This window comes from Sminthopsis crassicaudata, chromosome 4 (assembly GCF_048593235.1).
Source record: "Sminthopsis crassicaudata isolate SCR6 chromosome 4, ASM4859323v1, whole genome shotgun sequence".
NCBI lineage: Eukaryota > Metazoa > Chordata > Mammalia > Dasyuromorphia > Dasyuridae > Sminthopsis > Sminthopsis crassicaudata.
In genome coordinates this window covers 433,448,592-433,465,766 of record NC_133620.1, presented here as the reverse complement: position 1 = coordinate 433,465,766, position 17,175 = coordinate 433,448,592, and the positions used below count along the sequence as shown (strand labels likewise).

Genomic DNA, 17,175 nt, shown 5'->3' with positions numbered 1-17,175 from the left:
CTTTGCATACATTTTATTTGGGCAACTAAGTAGCACCGTGAATAGTGTGCCAGGCCAGAGTCAGAAAGGCCCATCTTTCTGAGTTCAAATTGGCTTCAGACACTAGTTGTGTGATCCTGGGTAAGGCACTTAATACTGTTTGCCTCAGTTTCCTCATCTGTAAAATGAGCTGAAGAAGGTAGATGGCAAATCACTCCAAAGAATTTGCCCCAAAAAACCCCAATTGGGGTCACAAAGAGTTGGACATGACTGAATAACGAAATACATTTTATTTCAATCTTTTGTTTTCAAATCACCCATGATTTCCAATACAGCATCCTCCCATGGATATGTCCTGTAACAAATAAATCTTAAAGATGGGGGGGGGGATGGTTCACATGTCAAAATGTATTTTATCAACTGCTTATTCTGTACCAGGCACCTTGCTAAATGCTGAGGATACAAATAAAGGCAAATTTAGTCATTGTCCTCAAGGAACTTATAATAGGGTAAACTAATGCAGCAAAACTTATAATACGCACATTGAAAAAAATCTGACATTACATGTTATTCTATCTACACTCATGATCCTCCATCTCTGCAAAGAGGACACATCCTTTCTCATATCTCTTCTTTAGAGCCAAATTTGGTCATTAGACTATCACGACATTCAATTTCTATTGTTTTGGCTAAGAGTATTTAAATTTTTTTAAATCCATTTTTACATATTTTGGGTCACACATTTTTACTGCTTGTTTGTCACATCCATCTGTCTGGTTCTGACATTTTCCTAATGTTTAATTTATTATATTCTAGTGTAGAAATCCCCTGGCCATTTCTATAATATAAGACACAGCTTTCTAGCCTCTGATATTAGACATTCACTACCTCCAAAATGAGAACTCCATCTCACGGTGGAAAGATATTTCTGATAGAAAACATTTAGAAGAGATCTTGCCTCTTTCTCCAGATTCTAAAGAAACCTTTAAACATAGGTGTGACCTTTTCACTTTTGTTTGGCCCACACTCCATGTGGTTTTTGACATTTTAGTGACCTATAGACCAAACTCTGCTATTCCTCCTTAGAGAAGATGGTTTCCTTCATCCTGGGGACTTATTTAGTATCAAAGCTTCTCCTGATGTCTGAATTAATACAATTTGTCACAAATGAATGTTCCAAATTTAGCCTTAAAAAAGGAGGAAAGTATTCATTTTCCTAGTTATGAATGTTTTTGCTTTACCCAAGAGAGGGCAGTACAGGACACATTCAGAGAAAACTGCCTCCCCAGAGACCCCCTTCTAACCTTTGGGTTCTTAGAAGTTGGAGCTGGAGGGAACTTCAGTGTACACCTCATTTTTACAGAGGAAGACACTCACTGAGGTGCAGAGATTCATCATCTTCCATGGGTATCTGACATTCAATCTCCTCTTTACCAAATACATTTCCTGAATGCAAAGTTCCTATGAGTAGATTCCAAAGCAAACTGCTTTGGTGCAAAATTTCCTTTTAGATAACAGAAGAAAACTCCAACAGCGTCTTATCCGAGACCTTGTTTGTTTTGATTCTCTCAAGATCCGCTTTCTTGGGGAAGACTCGGCACTGCGGCACAGCTTTTCATGAAGAAGGCACACAGTATTGTCATTAAAGTGCTGCTGTTATTGGGTGGTGATAAATGGGCCACATTTATTTTTAGAAGTATCACTCCCGCTTTTCTCAAGAGCTCCCCACTCCCTGCTGTTCTTGCTTGATCCGGCGGCTTTGTGACGGCCATCTGTTAATTGTAAACCAAACACCTTTCCATCTGGCCTTTCTCGGTTTGGGGCCTGTGTGTGAACAGATGTGAGGGAGATAGATGGGGGTGGGGGGCCAGCCGGGGGTCCCCAGAGGTTTCTTGTGTGGCCCCAACTCATCCCTGGCCCTAGCCAGCGGCGAAACTGGGCTAGCGCTGGCTCTGGGCACGGGGCCCTTGCCTCAGGGTGACTCTCCTAAGGCGGCCCGAGTCCTTCTGGAGGTGTCACCCGGCTGGGCGGGCCGCGGAATCCGGGGGCTGGGAGTATCAAAGGCCTTCCGACCTCCCTCTCAGGGATCCCGAGCCTAAGCGGTTACTCGGCTTCTCCTCGCTTTATCGGGTTGGCGGAGACTCCCCGCGAGCTCCCACCACAGGGGAAATGCTAAGGCGATGCAGCCTCTACGTGGGTTTCAAGTTGTTGGAAGCACTCGCCTTAATTTTGTGAAATAATAGTTATTAAAAGTGAGGTGAAAATGAGGGACTAATTATGAAGCGCTTAGCGCAGCGCCCGGCGTGTAGCAAGCGCTACGGAAATGTTGGCTCCGGTTAGCAGTAATGTCACAGATGAGCTGACTGGAGTAAACGCTTTGCAAACTTCAGGGCCCCATTGCGCAAAGGGCCATCCGATGTCCGTTGTTGGGCTGCCGTGGCTAGGACGGGGCGCAGACCTAAAGCGGGGAACCACTTCGGGCGCCGGGACCCGGGAGGCGCGAGATCGGGGCAGCCGTTGGGGCAGTCGGGGCGCCGCCGCCCGCCAGCAATCCTTTCCGGACTCAGGGTCCGGGAGAGACGGGGGCAGGGCCGGGGGGCGGGGGCCGGAGGCCACCCAGCTGGGGCGGGACAGGGCGGGACCTGGAGCCCGGCCCGGGCAGAGCGGGCGGGGGCGGGGGCGGGGGCGGAGGGGCAGCTGAGCCAGCCTCTGCCTGGGAGCCGGGACCCGCCGCAGCCCGGCCCGAGCGGAGCCTCGCAGTCCCGCAGCTGAAGACAGGTAGGACGGAGCCGGGGGGTCTAGCAGAAGGAGCCGGAGCACGAGTCGTGCCGTGGGGACTCCGGGTTGTGCACCATCTGGGCGGAAGGGGGCTTCCCATTCCTGCCCCTGCCCCGCTACTTCTTTACCCCTGTCCTTTCTGTGCCCCTGCCCCTGTCTTTGCCCCTGTCTCTGCCTCTGCCCCTGCCCCGCTACTTCTTTACCCCTTCCCTTCCTGTGCCCCTGCCCCTGTCTTTGCCCCTGCCTCTGCCCCTGCCCCGCTACTTCTTTACCCCTGCCCTTCCTGTGCCATTGCCCCTGCCCCTGCCTCTGCCCCTGCCTCTGCCCCTGCCCCTGCCTCTGCCCCTGCCCCTGCCCCTGCCCCTGCCCCTGCCCCTGCCTGCGAGCTCCGGAAAAGCAGCCTCTCAGCCTAGGCGCGCCGGGCCGGGCCGGTGCGCGCCCTTCCTCCAGCCCAGACGCGTTAGAAGTGGCTCTAGAGGCTGCCGCACGGAGAGGTGGGTTGTCCGGTGCACGTCTCCCTTTCCCCTCCACCCTCCGCCGGGTCGCTGCCCCGGCCGTGAGCCCAGTGGAAACCAGGCTCAGAAAACAGCTCGGGAGTTGCTGACGGATTCGCCGTTTGGCTTCAGTTCCCTGAGCTTTGCGAAGGATGGCGAGACCTGGGACGCTCCGGCGTTTCCCAGGGGGGGTCAGCAAATGGCCCAAGGGACTGGACGTTTTTGGGGAGTGAGGGAGATGGCAGCACCGGGTCTGGGAGCGCGCGGGCCCAACAGTTCGCCCCTCAGCAGAGGAGGGGCCGCTCGGGAGGGAGGGAGGCTTTCCTGCCCCTACGGCTGCCGAATTCCCGAGATCACCTAACTTGGGGATATTTTTCTCTTGACCCGAGAATCCAAATACCATTTTGAGGCTGGGGGTTTGGGGTTCTTAACAGAAAACCAAGCCCATAGGATGCAAATAGTGGGGGCTCTTTCCCCCCTTTAAATCCTGCCAGAGGTCAAGATTTGAATAAACATTGGAACAAAGTCTGTGGAGGAGCGCCCCACTCTAGTTGTCAACTACAACTTTCCCATTTGTTTTGCACGTGTAGGCTTCCCTAGGCGCTCTCTCCAAAGACAACCAACACCCCAACCAGATTAGAATACAATTGGGAAACAGTCTTCAAAGAAAATAAAATAGAATGGATTCCGGACAATGTTAATGAGTGGTTTTCTAAGTCAATAAGTGAGGGCCTGCGGGGATTAGTGCCCCCTCTTCATTCTTCTTGAATTTGATACGGCTGCTGTCAAGCCTAGACTTAACCTATTACATTTGGAAGATATATTTCCCATTCTTCGGATTTTCTGGAAATTCATTTTGAATATGGGCTACTGTGTGTACTATGTATGTTTGTGTGTGTGTGTGTGTGTATGGATGGATGAATATTGTACACACACATAGTTATACCACACACACACACACACACATATTCATATACAGTAGTCACCTTTACTTGACATATGGTCCATTCAATAGATTTATGAGATCCTGGATAACAGCAAGTACCTTTGGTATTCCATTAGTTGTTTGCTGCAGCCAGGTGTAATATATACCAACAATTAAAAACTGACATTTAAAAAGTGCTTTAAAGGGCTTCTGAAATTATCCTATTTAAGCCTCACAGAGAACCCCAAAAGATAGATAGATACTACAGATAAGGGAGCCAATGTTCATGATTTGCTCCGTCACACAGCTAGGAGGTGTCAGAGGCTGGGGCCCAACCCAGAAATCCCTGACACCATGGCTGGCTGTCCGGAAGGTCGCCCTGCCATGGAGGAATAGTTGGGGGTGAGCAGAATGAGTGAGAGATAAGGAAGGATCTTCACATTCTCTCTGGGAGCTCAGAGGAGCTGCTTATAGAGGAGGCTTCTTGAACTTTTCCCACTCATGACTCTTCCTTCTGAAATTGTTTACAGCACCCCAGATATATAGGTATATAATGTAGGTATACAAACCAAACACTGATAACAAATCATAACTGCATGACCCCCACATTCAGTTATGGGACCCCATATGGGCAATCTGTGGTTTAGGAAGTTTTGTTATAGAGTTCTTACCCCTTCCCCCCAAAAAAGGGAAAAAACCAAATATGCTAACATGTTTTGGACTGTTTCTGCATTTGTAATCTATGCTGCTAGAAAAAAAAAAAAAAAAAAACTCAAGAAGGGATTAGAAATTTGTAGTGGACTTTTTATCAGGGACATTCATAGATGTGTTTGAAGTAGTTTCACAGGCAGAAACCAGGAAATAACAATAATTGTGTCTCATGACCTTTCATTATTTTGTGTGATGGACACAATAGGATTTTTTTCAAACAGAAGAAACAAAGGAAGAAATATTAATTTTTGTGATGTCACAGTAGAAATGCTTAAATATAGAAACAAAGGAAGGGATATTAATTTTTCTTTTAAAATGATTCCTGGATAATTTTGTGTGATGGAACCTAAGGGGAAAAAAAGAGTGTTAAACACAGGAATCTCTTTAACTCATTCACACTGAGAGAACTGTGATAAAATTCTTGGCAAATGATAATTTTACTAAAGTTTTAAATGCTTTAATGGGTTTTTAAAAAGGCATTTTAAATGATTTAATAGAAGATGAAAAATGTAATGACATTAATTAGCAGCCAATCCAGTTAATAACACTCCAATAAAGACCTACTCTTGTGTCTCATCAGGAAGTGGAGGCAGCTGGGGTTTTTCAGAAGTCAGGCTAGCAGAGTGTAGGAGACTGTGTCTTCCTTTGAAGACGAGCCTAGTGAAGGGCATAAAGGCTGATGACAAAGGTGGTTCACCAAAGGGTGGAGGGATTGTCATCTGTGTCAGTGGAGAGAGTAGCCACACCTATGAAATCACAGATCTTTGGAAATAACACTAGTTATATAAACCTTATCCCTTTCTATAACTTCTGCTGTGATCTGTAATTTGTTTACCTTACCAATAGGAGTTTGGTGCTTCTCTAGTTTCCCTCATTACCTTTATTCCACTAGTGGGAAGGGTGATAAAAGCACTTGTCTTTGAAAGAAACTGGTATTCCCAGGCTGTAGGTTAGGACTTGTTCAAACTACAACTTAATTATACTTTATAGGTATAAGGATATTTTCTCTGTTGAATGACTGGTTTTCTTTTGTTTCTAAGCTGGGGGTGGGAGTGGTAAGGAATGAAATAATATACTAAAATTAAACCATAAAGAAAGGGATGATAGGAAGAGGAGATGGGCTGGTCATAGGGCAAAGTTTACAGGCATCCTCACAATGGCAGGAGAAAGTAGAAGGGCCTCAATCCATTGGGTGGATGCTCGGTGTCAAACTCATGGGACAGAAGATGGCCAAGCACAGATGGATCATGGCAGAGAGCATTCATTTGAGCTTATCAGTATTGGAGAGTTAATTCAACCACCAGTCTGTCCATTGCTTCAAATTCATTAGAATTAAATATAAAGTACTTCAGCTCGCTTCTTAAAACCCCTCATAACCTTGCCCCCTCCTACTTGACCTCCCCCCCATATTCTATGATCCGGTGACTTCGGCCTCCTTGCCGCGTCATGGACAAGATCCCCCATCTCCCAGCGCCATACAATTTAATTCTCTCGGGCCTGGAATTTTCTCCCTCCTGACCCCTTGTTTCCTTCAAGTGCCAGCTAAAATCCCACCTTCTGCAAGAAGTCTTTCATGTCTTCCCTCTGACCTGTCTCTGCTTTATCCTGCTTAGATCTTTTGTCCTTGCCAAGCAGTGGGTTTAGGTGACTTGCCCGGAGTCCCACAGCTGGGAAGGATGAAGCATCTGGGGCTATATTTGTACCTCCTGATCCCAAGGCTGGCGCTCTCTGCCTTGGGCCCCTCACCGCCCGGGTCCTGTGGTTAAACACTTGTTTGAGTATCAGCTCCCCACTAGCCTGGGAGCTTCCTGAGGACAGTCTTTTTTTTTTTTTGGCCTTTATTTGTAGCTCTAGCACTTAAAATCCAAGGCATGGAGGGAGACTTCGTTTGGGATCTCATCAATATCAAGGCATTCTCTCCTCCCTCTTCACTATGTCGACCACAGAGAGCCAATGTTCCATTTGCTGGATGTGTCTGGGATCCCAGACATAGACTGAGTTTATGTCTGTTCCTGCTTGCTACATTCAAATGACAAGCATTTAGTAGATGCCTACTGTATTCCAGACCCTGTTAGATATTGGGGATACAAAAATGGATTGTTAGAGAAGGTGAGGAGGGCAGTGTTAAAGCTTCCCACCCCCTCCAGTGAAATCATCAGGATGTTGCCTTCTGCTTATCATTTATTCCTCTTCCCTTCTGTGAGCCTGCACACTTCGCCTGACCATAGTCTCCCTGCCTGCCATCTCCCATTCCCTTTGACCCATGTTTTTAACCCCTAACCTCTCTGTTCCAGGGAAGTTGGACAAGATGAACTTGTTTCTTTACTGTTCTAAAACTCTGTAGTAGAGTACTGTGATTCTAACCTTTTCTACTCTAATTGATCTTTCTGTCCACATTAGGCGATTTTTCATAGGTATTTATTTGGGGCTTTTTTTTGTTGGCCCACCTGATTTATGGGGCCTGTAATCACACCATTTCCCAAAAATCTCCCATCACCCCTCCAGTCCACTCTCTGTATTATTTCTTGCAAGTGGAGTGCTTCTGGAAGAAAATTTAAAACTTTAGAAATACTACGAAATAATGTGGGCCAACTTCAGCTGGCGTTGCTCTGCCGTTTAAAAATCACCATCAACTTCATGCCTCAGTGGCTCTTAGAGACTTTCTCTCCAACGTTCCAAACGTCTCCTCTGGCCCAAGTTCTAACATCATCATAAATTAGCTGAGGAAATCTATGTGATACAAAAGCCTCTTCCTCTTGCCTTCTTGTCTCCTTTTCTCTGTGTTTATTAATTCAGTGCTATACACATTTATTAAACACCTACTGCGTGCTAGACCTCCAACTTTTTTTTTTAAATACTAAAGATGAAAAAAAGATTCTATCTCCCCTCAAGGAATAAAAAGTTTAGTAGGAAAGATAAACTAGATACAAAAAATGATTTTTCACAGGTGAGAATGTAGTTTAGTGCATAAAGATGCACATTTTTTGGGAGAGAGGAAAGAATGATATTTAATATTCAAGTATCCAGGGGGCAACTAAGTGGCATAAAGCACCAGCCCTGAATTCAGGAGAATCTGAGTTCAAATCTGGTCTCAGACCCTTAACACTTCCTCGCTGTGTGACCCTGGGCAAGTCACTTAACCCAAGCCTCAAAAAAAAAATATATATATATATATCTGTATATGTATATACATATACATATATGTATATACATATACAGATATATATATATATATATATATATATATATATATATATATTTGAGTATCTAATGAGAGACATAAGAAATCTGAAGGGGAAGGAAAAAGTACCCCTAAATATTAAGATTCTGCCTGCTAACATGATTCAATTTTTAACTTGAGCCTATTAGCTCTTCAGTCCAAGACATCCACTTTTAGGTACTTTAGATCAATTGATCACCATCCACAAAGCTCCAACTACGTGCCAGGAAGTAGGGCTAGGAGAGGGACTGGACTTAAGAGTGTAGGGAAGTCCTGATGAAAAGAAATATTCTATTATGTGGACCATAAGTGGAAGAATATTACCATTGAAATGCACAACTTACTGAAAGTTATAATGTAGTAATGATACTTCTGTAAAACAGCATTGGTCAGGGTAACATTATAAACCACAAAATGCCTTATAGTATCTCTCCTTCTAAAACTGTATTATTCCATCTTTTTCTGGGTCATAAAAGTCACATTAATCATTGAAATTGAGTCAAGCCATTCCCTTGGAATAAAGCAATGCACATCAGTCATGGAATGACTCAATTTTAACAGGGCTGAAAGTCATCAAGTATCTGCTGTGGTGGAGCCAACCACAGCTGTCTCGTGAAGATGAATTTTCAGGAGAACAGTCATTGTTTGGCTTTTGCAGGCAAATGTGAAGTAGTTTTGTTCTTGGCAGCTTGTGCTGTGGGCCCTTCTGCTCCCAAATCTTCCATTTTCCAGTGCACAAGGCCTGTTTTTAATTTTTGAAAACTGACTCGATACTTACATCCTTTAAAAAAAAAAAAAGGCCCAAAATATCACCTAGCATAAAGGGGGGAAAAACACATTGGTCTTTTCTACCAGTACTTCTTATTATTTATACTTTGCTTTGGACCTAGAGGAGATGTAAATATTTTATAGGTGGGTAATCTAATAGATGGATTTGTGACAGTTTGGTTGTGACAGCAGCCAATGATGTTGATTTTAACCCATTTTGTGCAACTCTTGCTAAAGTATTTAACTTAAAAGAAATAAAAATACATACAGGCTTGAATTTATATTCTTTAAATATCTTTAGGATTTTACAGGTAGCATTTTGGCATCTGGGTTATCCATCTGTCATCCTTTCTTCTTGTTATGACTGAGTCATCTCTTTTCCAGATTGCATATTTCTTTGGATTTTATCTTTTCTACTGCTTGCTGAGGTAGTCATTGATCATGTACCTGCATCTACTTTGAGTCTCTCCATTACCTGAAATTTTGATTTTTTGGAAATTATGGTGTTCCATGATTTGTTCCATAATAGAGCATCACTGGGAAAAACTGTGCTGATTAAAAATATATTTTTTTGTTATATGGTGTGTGGGGAATATTTGTTTTGTTTTGGTTTTCAAACAACAGCTTGGGGATTGCTAAAGGTACAATATAATTTCTAAAATACAATTCAATCTTCTCTTCCTTTTCAATTCTAGGTAGTTCCTACTTTTAAAATATATGTAAATATAATATGTAAAATACACAAAGTAATTAATACTTTAATATTTAATATTATTATAATATATTCATTTTATATAAAATGTGTTATATAATAATATACAACATATTATGATATTTATATATAATAAATACTTAAATTTAATAAAGAAAATAAATAATACACACAAAATAAATGTGTGTGTTTATACCGCATAGAGAGATGATATATATGGAGATAAATGTATAAACATGTTTAATTTTTGGTAAGATTTATTTATCTCTGATGAGTGCTGCTAACAGACATTTGTTGGATGTAAAAACATGGCATTTTTGTCAATAATGGCAGTTTGGCAGTTAGGTCTCTTGCTTTCAAATTTATAACTTGCAGAAGAACTCCTGGTACAGAGTGAAAAGGGAAGGAGGCCCAGGATAGAGTCTTGGGGGATGTCCACAATCAAAGGATGTGACATGAATGAGAAACTACCATCGGATCCTGAGAAGGGACAGTCAAATAGGAGAAACACTAAGAGAGTTCAATGCCATAAAGATGGAGAAAGGAAAGCTGATTCTGATGGTGACTCTCTAGAAGGGTTTGGAAGGATAAATAAGGACTGAGGGGAAGGCCTTTATATTTGGCAATTAAGAGCTCATTGTTGGGTGGAGAAGCAATTTCAATTGAGTGTTGAGGCTGGGCAGGAAGCCAGATGGCAGAGGTTTGGAAGTGAGTGGGGAGAAGTGGAAGCACTTTTGTGGAGGAATTTCTCAAGGAGTTTTGCTGAGAAGAGGAGGAGAAACATTGGACAAGAGCTAGCGGTGCTGATAGGAGAGGCAAGGGCAGTAGGAGTCGTAGGCAGTAGTTACTGAGAGATTGAAGATTAGGTGGAGAAAGGGACGAGAGGGAGAACAATCTGCTTGTTTTCAGGAGATGTCATCATAAAGAAATTGTTCCAGTGAAATTAAACTGAATTTTTTAGAAATTAAAAGTAGATGTAGTTTCATATTTGTATTTTATCAGGGAGAGAATATGGTATAGTAGGGAATTAGACAGACTTGGAGTCTGGGAGCCCTGGGTTCAAATCCGACAACTATGGGCAAGTTGGTAAGTTTTTCTGAGCCTGTTTCCTCATCTCTAAAATAGAATAGGATCACGCACAGGCTTCTGTTAGTAGAGAGAACTTCCTGGTGAGGAAACTCCCTTTTATCATCCCCCGTCAGTATCTATTATGCACTTCTGCAACTCATGGTCTTAAAAAAGTGCTGAGAAATCAAGTCAGTTGGTAAGCATTTATGAGACTCCTACTGTGTGCTATGTGCTGAGGATGCAAAGAAAGGGGAGTCATGGAAATGACAAGCCACTTCAGTATCTCTGCCCTCTGCAGAGAAATGGGCATCAAGAAGAGTCAGAAATAACTAAAATGACAGAAGAACAAATATTCCAAAGGTACAAAAATACAGAGTTGGGTCATGGGAAATGGAGTGTCTTCTGAGCCAGTTTAGTTAGGTCACAGAGTGTGGGAGGGAAGAGTAATACCCAATGAGATTGGAAAGATAGGTTGGGGCCAGATCATGCTGAGCTTTGGAAATTTAAAAGGGTAATTTTTAATATTTGATGCTGGTACTCACCAGAATTAATTGAGGAGGGGAAGGAAATCATATGGTCAACTGTGTAAAGAATAGACTTGGGGCACAGAGAAGGCTTTTGTAATCATTTAGGAGAAGGGCAACAAGGGCCTGAATTAAGGGAGTAGTTGTGTGAGTGGAAAGTGGGGGTCAGAGGCTAAGGAAGGTAGAAATAGCAAGGTTTTCAACAGCTGAGCTAAGTGAGGAGACAGATAGTGAGTAATCGGGGATAATGCCAAGGTTACAAAGCTCAGAGACAGACTGGATATATGTGCTTTCCACAGAAAAAGTGAACTTTGGAAGAGTGAAGGATTGGGATGGAAAGGGGGGAGACCATGAGTTTTATTTGGGAAAAGGTGAATTCTCTGGTACAAGTGGTTTGAAATGTTCACTAGTCCATTGTTGATATGGTACTAAAACTTATGTGTCTGGGAATATCTGCATAAAGATAACAGTTAAATTCATGGCAAGTGATGAGATTACTGAGAGAGGATAGGAGATTGAGACCAAGCCTTCATTCACAAAATGTAATATAAAGCAAAAAGAAAAACTGAGGGAAAATGTTCTAAAACGCAGAGGGAGAAATAAGAGAGAGCAGTGTGTCTCTGGGAGGAGAGGCTGGGCAGTGGGGTCAGATGCAGCTGAGAGAGCCAGAAGAGCTGGGATGAACAACATAACTGGAGAGGATTTGGGAGCATGTGCTTTTGTTAATTAGGCATGTAAAGAAATTTCTCTTTCCTTTTTGTTTCTTGCTAAGGAAGATAAAAGCTGTTATTCCAGTCAATCATATCCAACTCTTCCTTGACCCCATTTGGATGTTTTTTGTTTGTTTTTTGGCAGAGATACTGGGTAGTTTCTCATTTCCTTTTCTGGCACATTTTACAGATGAGGAAACTGAGGCAAAGAAAGTTAAGTGATGGGTTACACAGATACTAAGTGTATTAGACTGGATTTGAACAACTCAGGTGTTCCTGAATCGAGGCTCAGCATTCTATCCACTGAGCCATCTTGCTGCCCCACTTCCTTCTCCAGCTCATTTTTACAGATGAGGAAACTGAGGCAAATAGAGTGAAGAGACTTACAGCTAGTTAATATCTGAGTCCAGATCTGAACTCAGCTCTTCCTGACTTCAGACCCAGTGCTCTGACTTCCACACGATTAGCTATTAGCTGCCCCAAAGATAAATAAGGGAATGAACACTTTTTGGAGTGTGATTTGGAAATTAGAAGAATCATTCTGCTGCTGATGCTTTAAAATCAAGAGCCCGACTTTCTGCTGTCCCCTGTCTATTGTTTATATCCAGTGCCTCTCAAATTGGTTGTTTCAGCATGTCTGGAAAAGTACACCTCCCAATGTTTTAGAATAAGTCATCTGCGACTTTCAGTTCTGAACAGTTTGCTCCAGAGGGAACCAGCAGAGTGAGAGCTCTGTGTCTCCATATCTTAAACCTCAGCAGGCAGAGCTGTCTGGGAGGTGTTTGTCTGGCTGAGGAGACTAGTTTGGGAGTGATTTCTTGCTTTACAGAGCAAAGCACCTAAGAAAATAATAATTAGGGACACTATCCAGGATAAGATAAAATTTCAATTAATTATGTGGATGTTAATTAAGGAGTTTGAACTCCACTGAGGTAGTATACTATAATTAGAGTTAATTTGGGATATAACTTTTCCCATGGCATTCTGACAACTCCCTTTCACAATGAAGCTATTTAGTTGCCTTTTTTGTCTTGGACCAGACTTTAAGACTGAATTTTGAACTTCTCTCTTTTTTTCTTCCCACAGCCTGAATATAAGGATGATGGGGGAGAAAAAAGTACTTTGTGCAAATGATTGTTAGATAATGTGGCTCTGTGTGATAGAGTGGGAATAATGCAGGACACAGAAGCAGAAGGGGCTTGGGTTCAAATTGTTCTGTCATTTACTAGCCATGTGGAGTTGGGCAATTGAGACTCAGTTTCCTAATCTATAAAAAGGAAAATATCTATGGTATCTACCTCTGAGGCTTGTTGTGAGGATAAAGTGAGATTTTATATATATATATATATATATATATATATATATATATATATATATATATATATATATATATATATATATATATAGTGTTTTGGTAACCTTGAAGTGATATATAAACATCTTGTCATTATTATTACTGTTGTTCCTTCGTGTTAGGGCAGATCTAATAAAGGCAGGGGCAAACTGGTAAATCTTTAACAACCCCTTCTCTGAAAACTTGTAGGACAAAATTTAAAGTTTAAACTGGATCACTTAGATTTTCTCTATCATTTTTTTAAAGTCGAGACAATCAGCAAAACAATAAATCAAGCCTTGACTTACAGAAGTGTAAATATTCACACTGAAAATTTAATTATTGCCTTAGTAGCTGGCTAGCTTCAGTAAACCTTCCTCTCCTTCCCCCATCTCCCATACAAGTAAAAAAACTCTTTTATGCCATCTATGTGTAACTCCTCCATGGGGGCTCCCATGGGAGCATTGAGGCTGCTCCCCAATAAGCTCTTGTTCCCATTACAGGATATGTTTCCATTTTTGATTCTATCTTGATTGTATATGACAACAATTTTTTCTATTTAAGTCATCACTGGTAATGATTGGCATCCTCCCGTGCCCACTCTGTGAGCCTTCCCATGTCCTATAAAACACCTGTAATTTTAATAAGTTATAACTTGAAATCACACAGCATCTCAGAGAAGAGCATTGTGTAAAGTGCTCCGCTTAAAAGCAGCTACTGAGGATAAATTGGATCAGGATGCTACATGAGTTTTAAAGTGTTATTGGAACACCCTGCCAGAGTCCTACTCCAGTCTCTGGTCCTGGCATGGGGCTGCCCTGAATTCTCAAGCATAAGCCCTTATGGGTGCTGCCAAGCTGGAGAGTCATCAAATATGAGGCTAGTGATGGACTGCGTGTCCAAGTTCCAACTGGTTCTCATAGTGATCATTTTTTCACTTAACAGAAAGATTATCTGCTAATTCACTGAGAAGGTATGATGGCATGTTTTCAGACTTTTTCAAATATAACGGCCAGTTGTGTTGATTTCCTCACCCCCCCCCCCTTTTTTTTTTCTTTTTTCCCTGTCTTTAAAAATACCATTTGTTACATGCAATGGCTCTCTGGGAGAGGAAGATTTGGGGGAAAACTATGATGATGTATGAAACAAGAGACATCAATAAAAAAAAGTTATCTTAAAAAAAATAGGGGGGGGGAAGAAACCATAATTGGTATTGGTAGAGGAGGTACATTGACCCAAAGTAATATTTAGGAGGTAAAATCAGCCCTTTGTTAGTCTAGAGATAGAAGCCAATCGTGATCGCTAGACAACGTGATAAATTCAGTCCCTCTCGAAACTTCACTGTCTTATAGCTAACATTTCCCTCTCTGCATTCTGCTGTCTCTGCAGTGATAATTGCTTCATATGTGTTATCAGAAAGATACTAAAATCGAATTGGCTTAGGAAGGAAGTTACTTTTTTTCTATTTTGGTCGATTGTAGGAATCACAGAATTAAATCTTTGTACATGATGGTCTGGATAATACATAGTATCAAGAGAACAAAAATAATTTCTGTCTGGCTTGGGGGGATATATTATATAATTGTACTTTTTATTGATTTACATTCTTAAGAAGTTTTTTGCTTCAGTTAACAAAATAACTCTCATTTACCTACTACTTAGGGATTTACAGAACACCTTACCAACAGTGCTGTGAGGAAAGTTTTTTGTTCAATCATTGTCAATCGTGGCTGACTCCTTGGAACTCCAATTGGGGTTTTCTTAGCAAAGATGCTGGAGTGGCTTGTCATTGACTTCAGCTCATTTTACAAATAAGGAAACTGAGGCAGACAGGGTTAAATGACTTGCCTAGGATTACACAGCCAGTAAATATTGGATACCAAATCTGAATTATGTAGATGAGTCTCCCTGACTCTAGGTCCAATGTGCCACCCAGCTGCCCGAGAAGAAAGTAGTTAAGCATTGTTATTTCTGCTTTATAGATAAGGAAATGCAGGCTCAGAGAATTTATTGTTCGCCTGCAGTCACACAGCTCTTTAATGTCAGAAGCAGGATTCTTATAGGAGCCTCCTGACTCATTCCAGCTCTCTTTCCATTATAGCATGCAGTTGATATAAAACTGATACAGGGATATGCCCAACTAACTCTGAGCCGATTGTTACATTTTCAGTGGGATTATTAACTCCTTGGAAGTTGGCAGACACTGCGGAGCAGGGCTTGGTTTGGTTGTTGGCTGTTGTCCTTCATTCTTGAAGAGGACCAAAATGACATCACTGTGTTAGAGCGGAGTTATAGTGTGTCCCACTGTGGCTGATGAGACCAATGCCAGCTCAGAGTGCTCTGCCGCAGGTCGGACACAGATAGTCCCATGAACACTGGGGGGGCTTCTCTAGCTCTGCACATCTTGTGATTCTCCGGAGCTAATTCCATCCTGCTTCGCTCACAGAGCACAGCCCCTTCTCTGATAAGGACACGCGGTGCCAGGCGGTCCTGTGCCAGCCTTTCTCTGTTCAATTCTGAAGTTCTTGAGAGACCTTGAGAGTGTCCTTGTATCCTTTTTCTGACCACCCTGTGAGCACTCACCATGTGTGAGTTCTTCATAAAATAATCTTTTTGGCAAGCGTCCATTTGGCACTCAAACCCCGGCCAGCCCCACGGAGTTAGTTGTACTCTCTGCAGTGGAGTTGGAACGCTCGGCAGTTTGGTTCAAAAAACAACATCAGTGTCTGGTATCTTATCCTGCTGGGTGATCTTCAGAATCTTCCTAAGACAATATAGATCAGGGCTTGATTTATTATTTAGTTGATTGTCTTGATCTAAGAAAGTGATAGAGAAAATAATGCAAATTAAACTAAAAGTATGTCACTTAAGTTTTTTCCTTCCAGAGAGCCATTTATTAAATGTTAGCACGTTGCTGGATATAAGGATAATGGTAGACTCATAGTGTAGTGATACTTTGAACCAATTATAATTAAATTTTAGAGCTGCTAGGAGATACAGTGGATAGAGTTCTGGACTCAGGAAGAATCATCTTCCTGAGTTTAAAAGTGACTCTGTGACAACAGGCAAGTCACCTAATCCTGCTTGCCTCAGTTTCCTCATCTGAAAAATGAGTTGGTGCAGGAAATGGCAAACCATACCAGCACCTTTGCCGAGAAAATCTCAAATGGGATCATGAAGTATTGGACATGACTGAAATGACTGAACAACAAAAATACTTATTTCAGCCCAGGGATATGGTTTCATGCATAACAAACATGTTCTAACCAGCATTCTGTTATATAAAAATTAGATTGCATTCCTATAACAAACATCATCTATCTAATAGCAGTGGTAAGTGACTCATAATCCAATTGGGCGAGGAGGCGAAACCAATCCAGCATTAAGAGTTTCCATGCATATCTACAACGTGGATAATATACAAATGAATTAGAGGAAATTGGTCATTAATTTTTACCCACAAACTCAAGTTAAACTTCTCTGTGCTGGGCAGATCGGCTAAGAAAGACTATGCTTCTCTATTTCTTTTCATCCTAATCAATAATAATTTCCATAATTGCTGACCTTTTGCTGAGCATATTAAAAAGGGGGACGGTGTATCCTGAAGGAGTCCTAAAGGGACTGTAATGGGAGCATCGTGTGGGATGTAGCACAAATTATTAGAGAAACTGCCCTATGAGTCCTTATCCAAGTGAAGATTACTCTGTTGTGCAAGGACATAACTCATTGGTTATATTATATATTATTGTCATTATATGTATATATATAATGTATATATATGGTTATATTAGTTATATAACTATATTGGTTATTGAAGTTTTCAACTTCAACGGGACTTCTTGGAAAGTCTACTAGGCAAACCTTATGCCTTCTAAAGTTCTGACTGTAGCCTAAGGGATGAAGAAAACAAACATTTATTAAGCACCTACTAAATTCTCAGTGAGCAGCTAAGT

General features: G+C 41.9%; 1 protein-coding gene across 1 annotated transcript in view; it reads left to right on the top strand.

Annotated features, from left to right (window-relative positions):
• The first annotated feature begins 2,663 nt into the window (after positions 1 to 2,663).
• Positions 2,664 to 17,175, top strand: part of DENND2C (DENN domain containing 2C) — an 88,537-nt gene continuing 74,025 nt past the window's right edge. The window contains exon 1 of the mRNA XM_074263132.1: positions 2,664 to 2,757. The gene's annotated coding sequence lies outside the window, so the exon portion shown is untranslated. The remainder of the gene's footprint in view (positions 2,758 to 17,175) is intronic.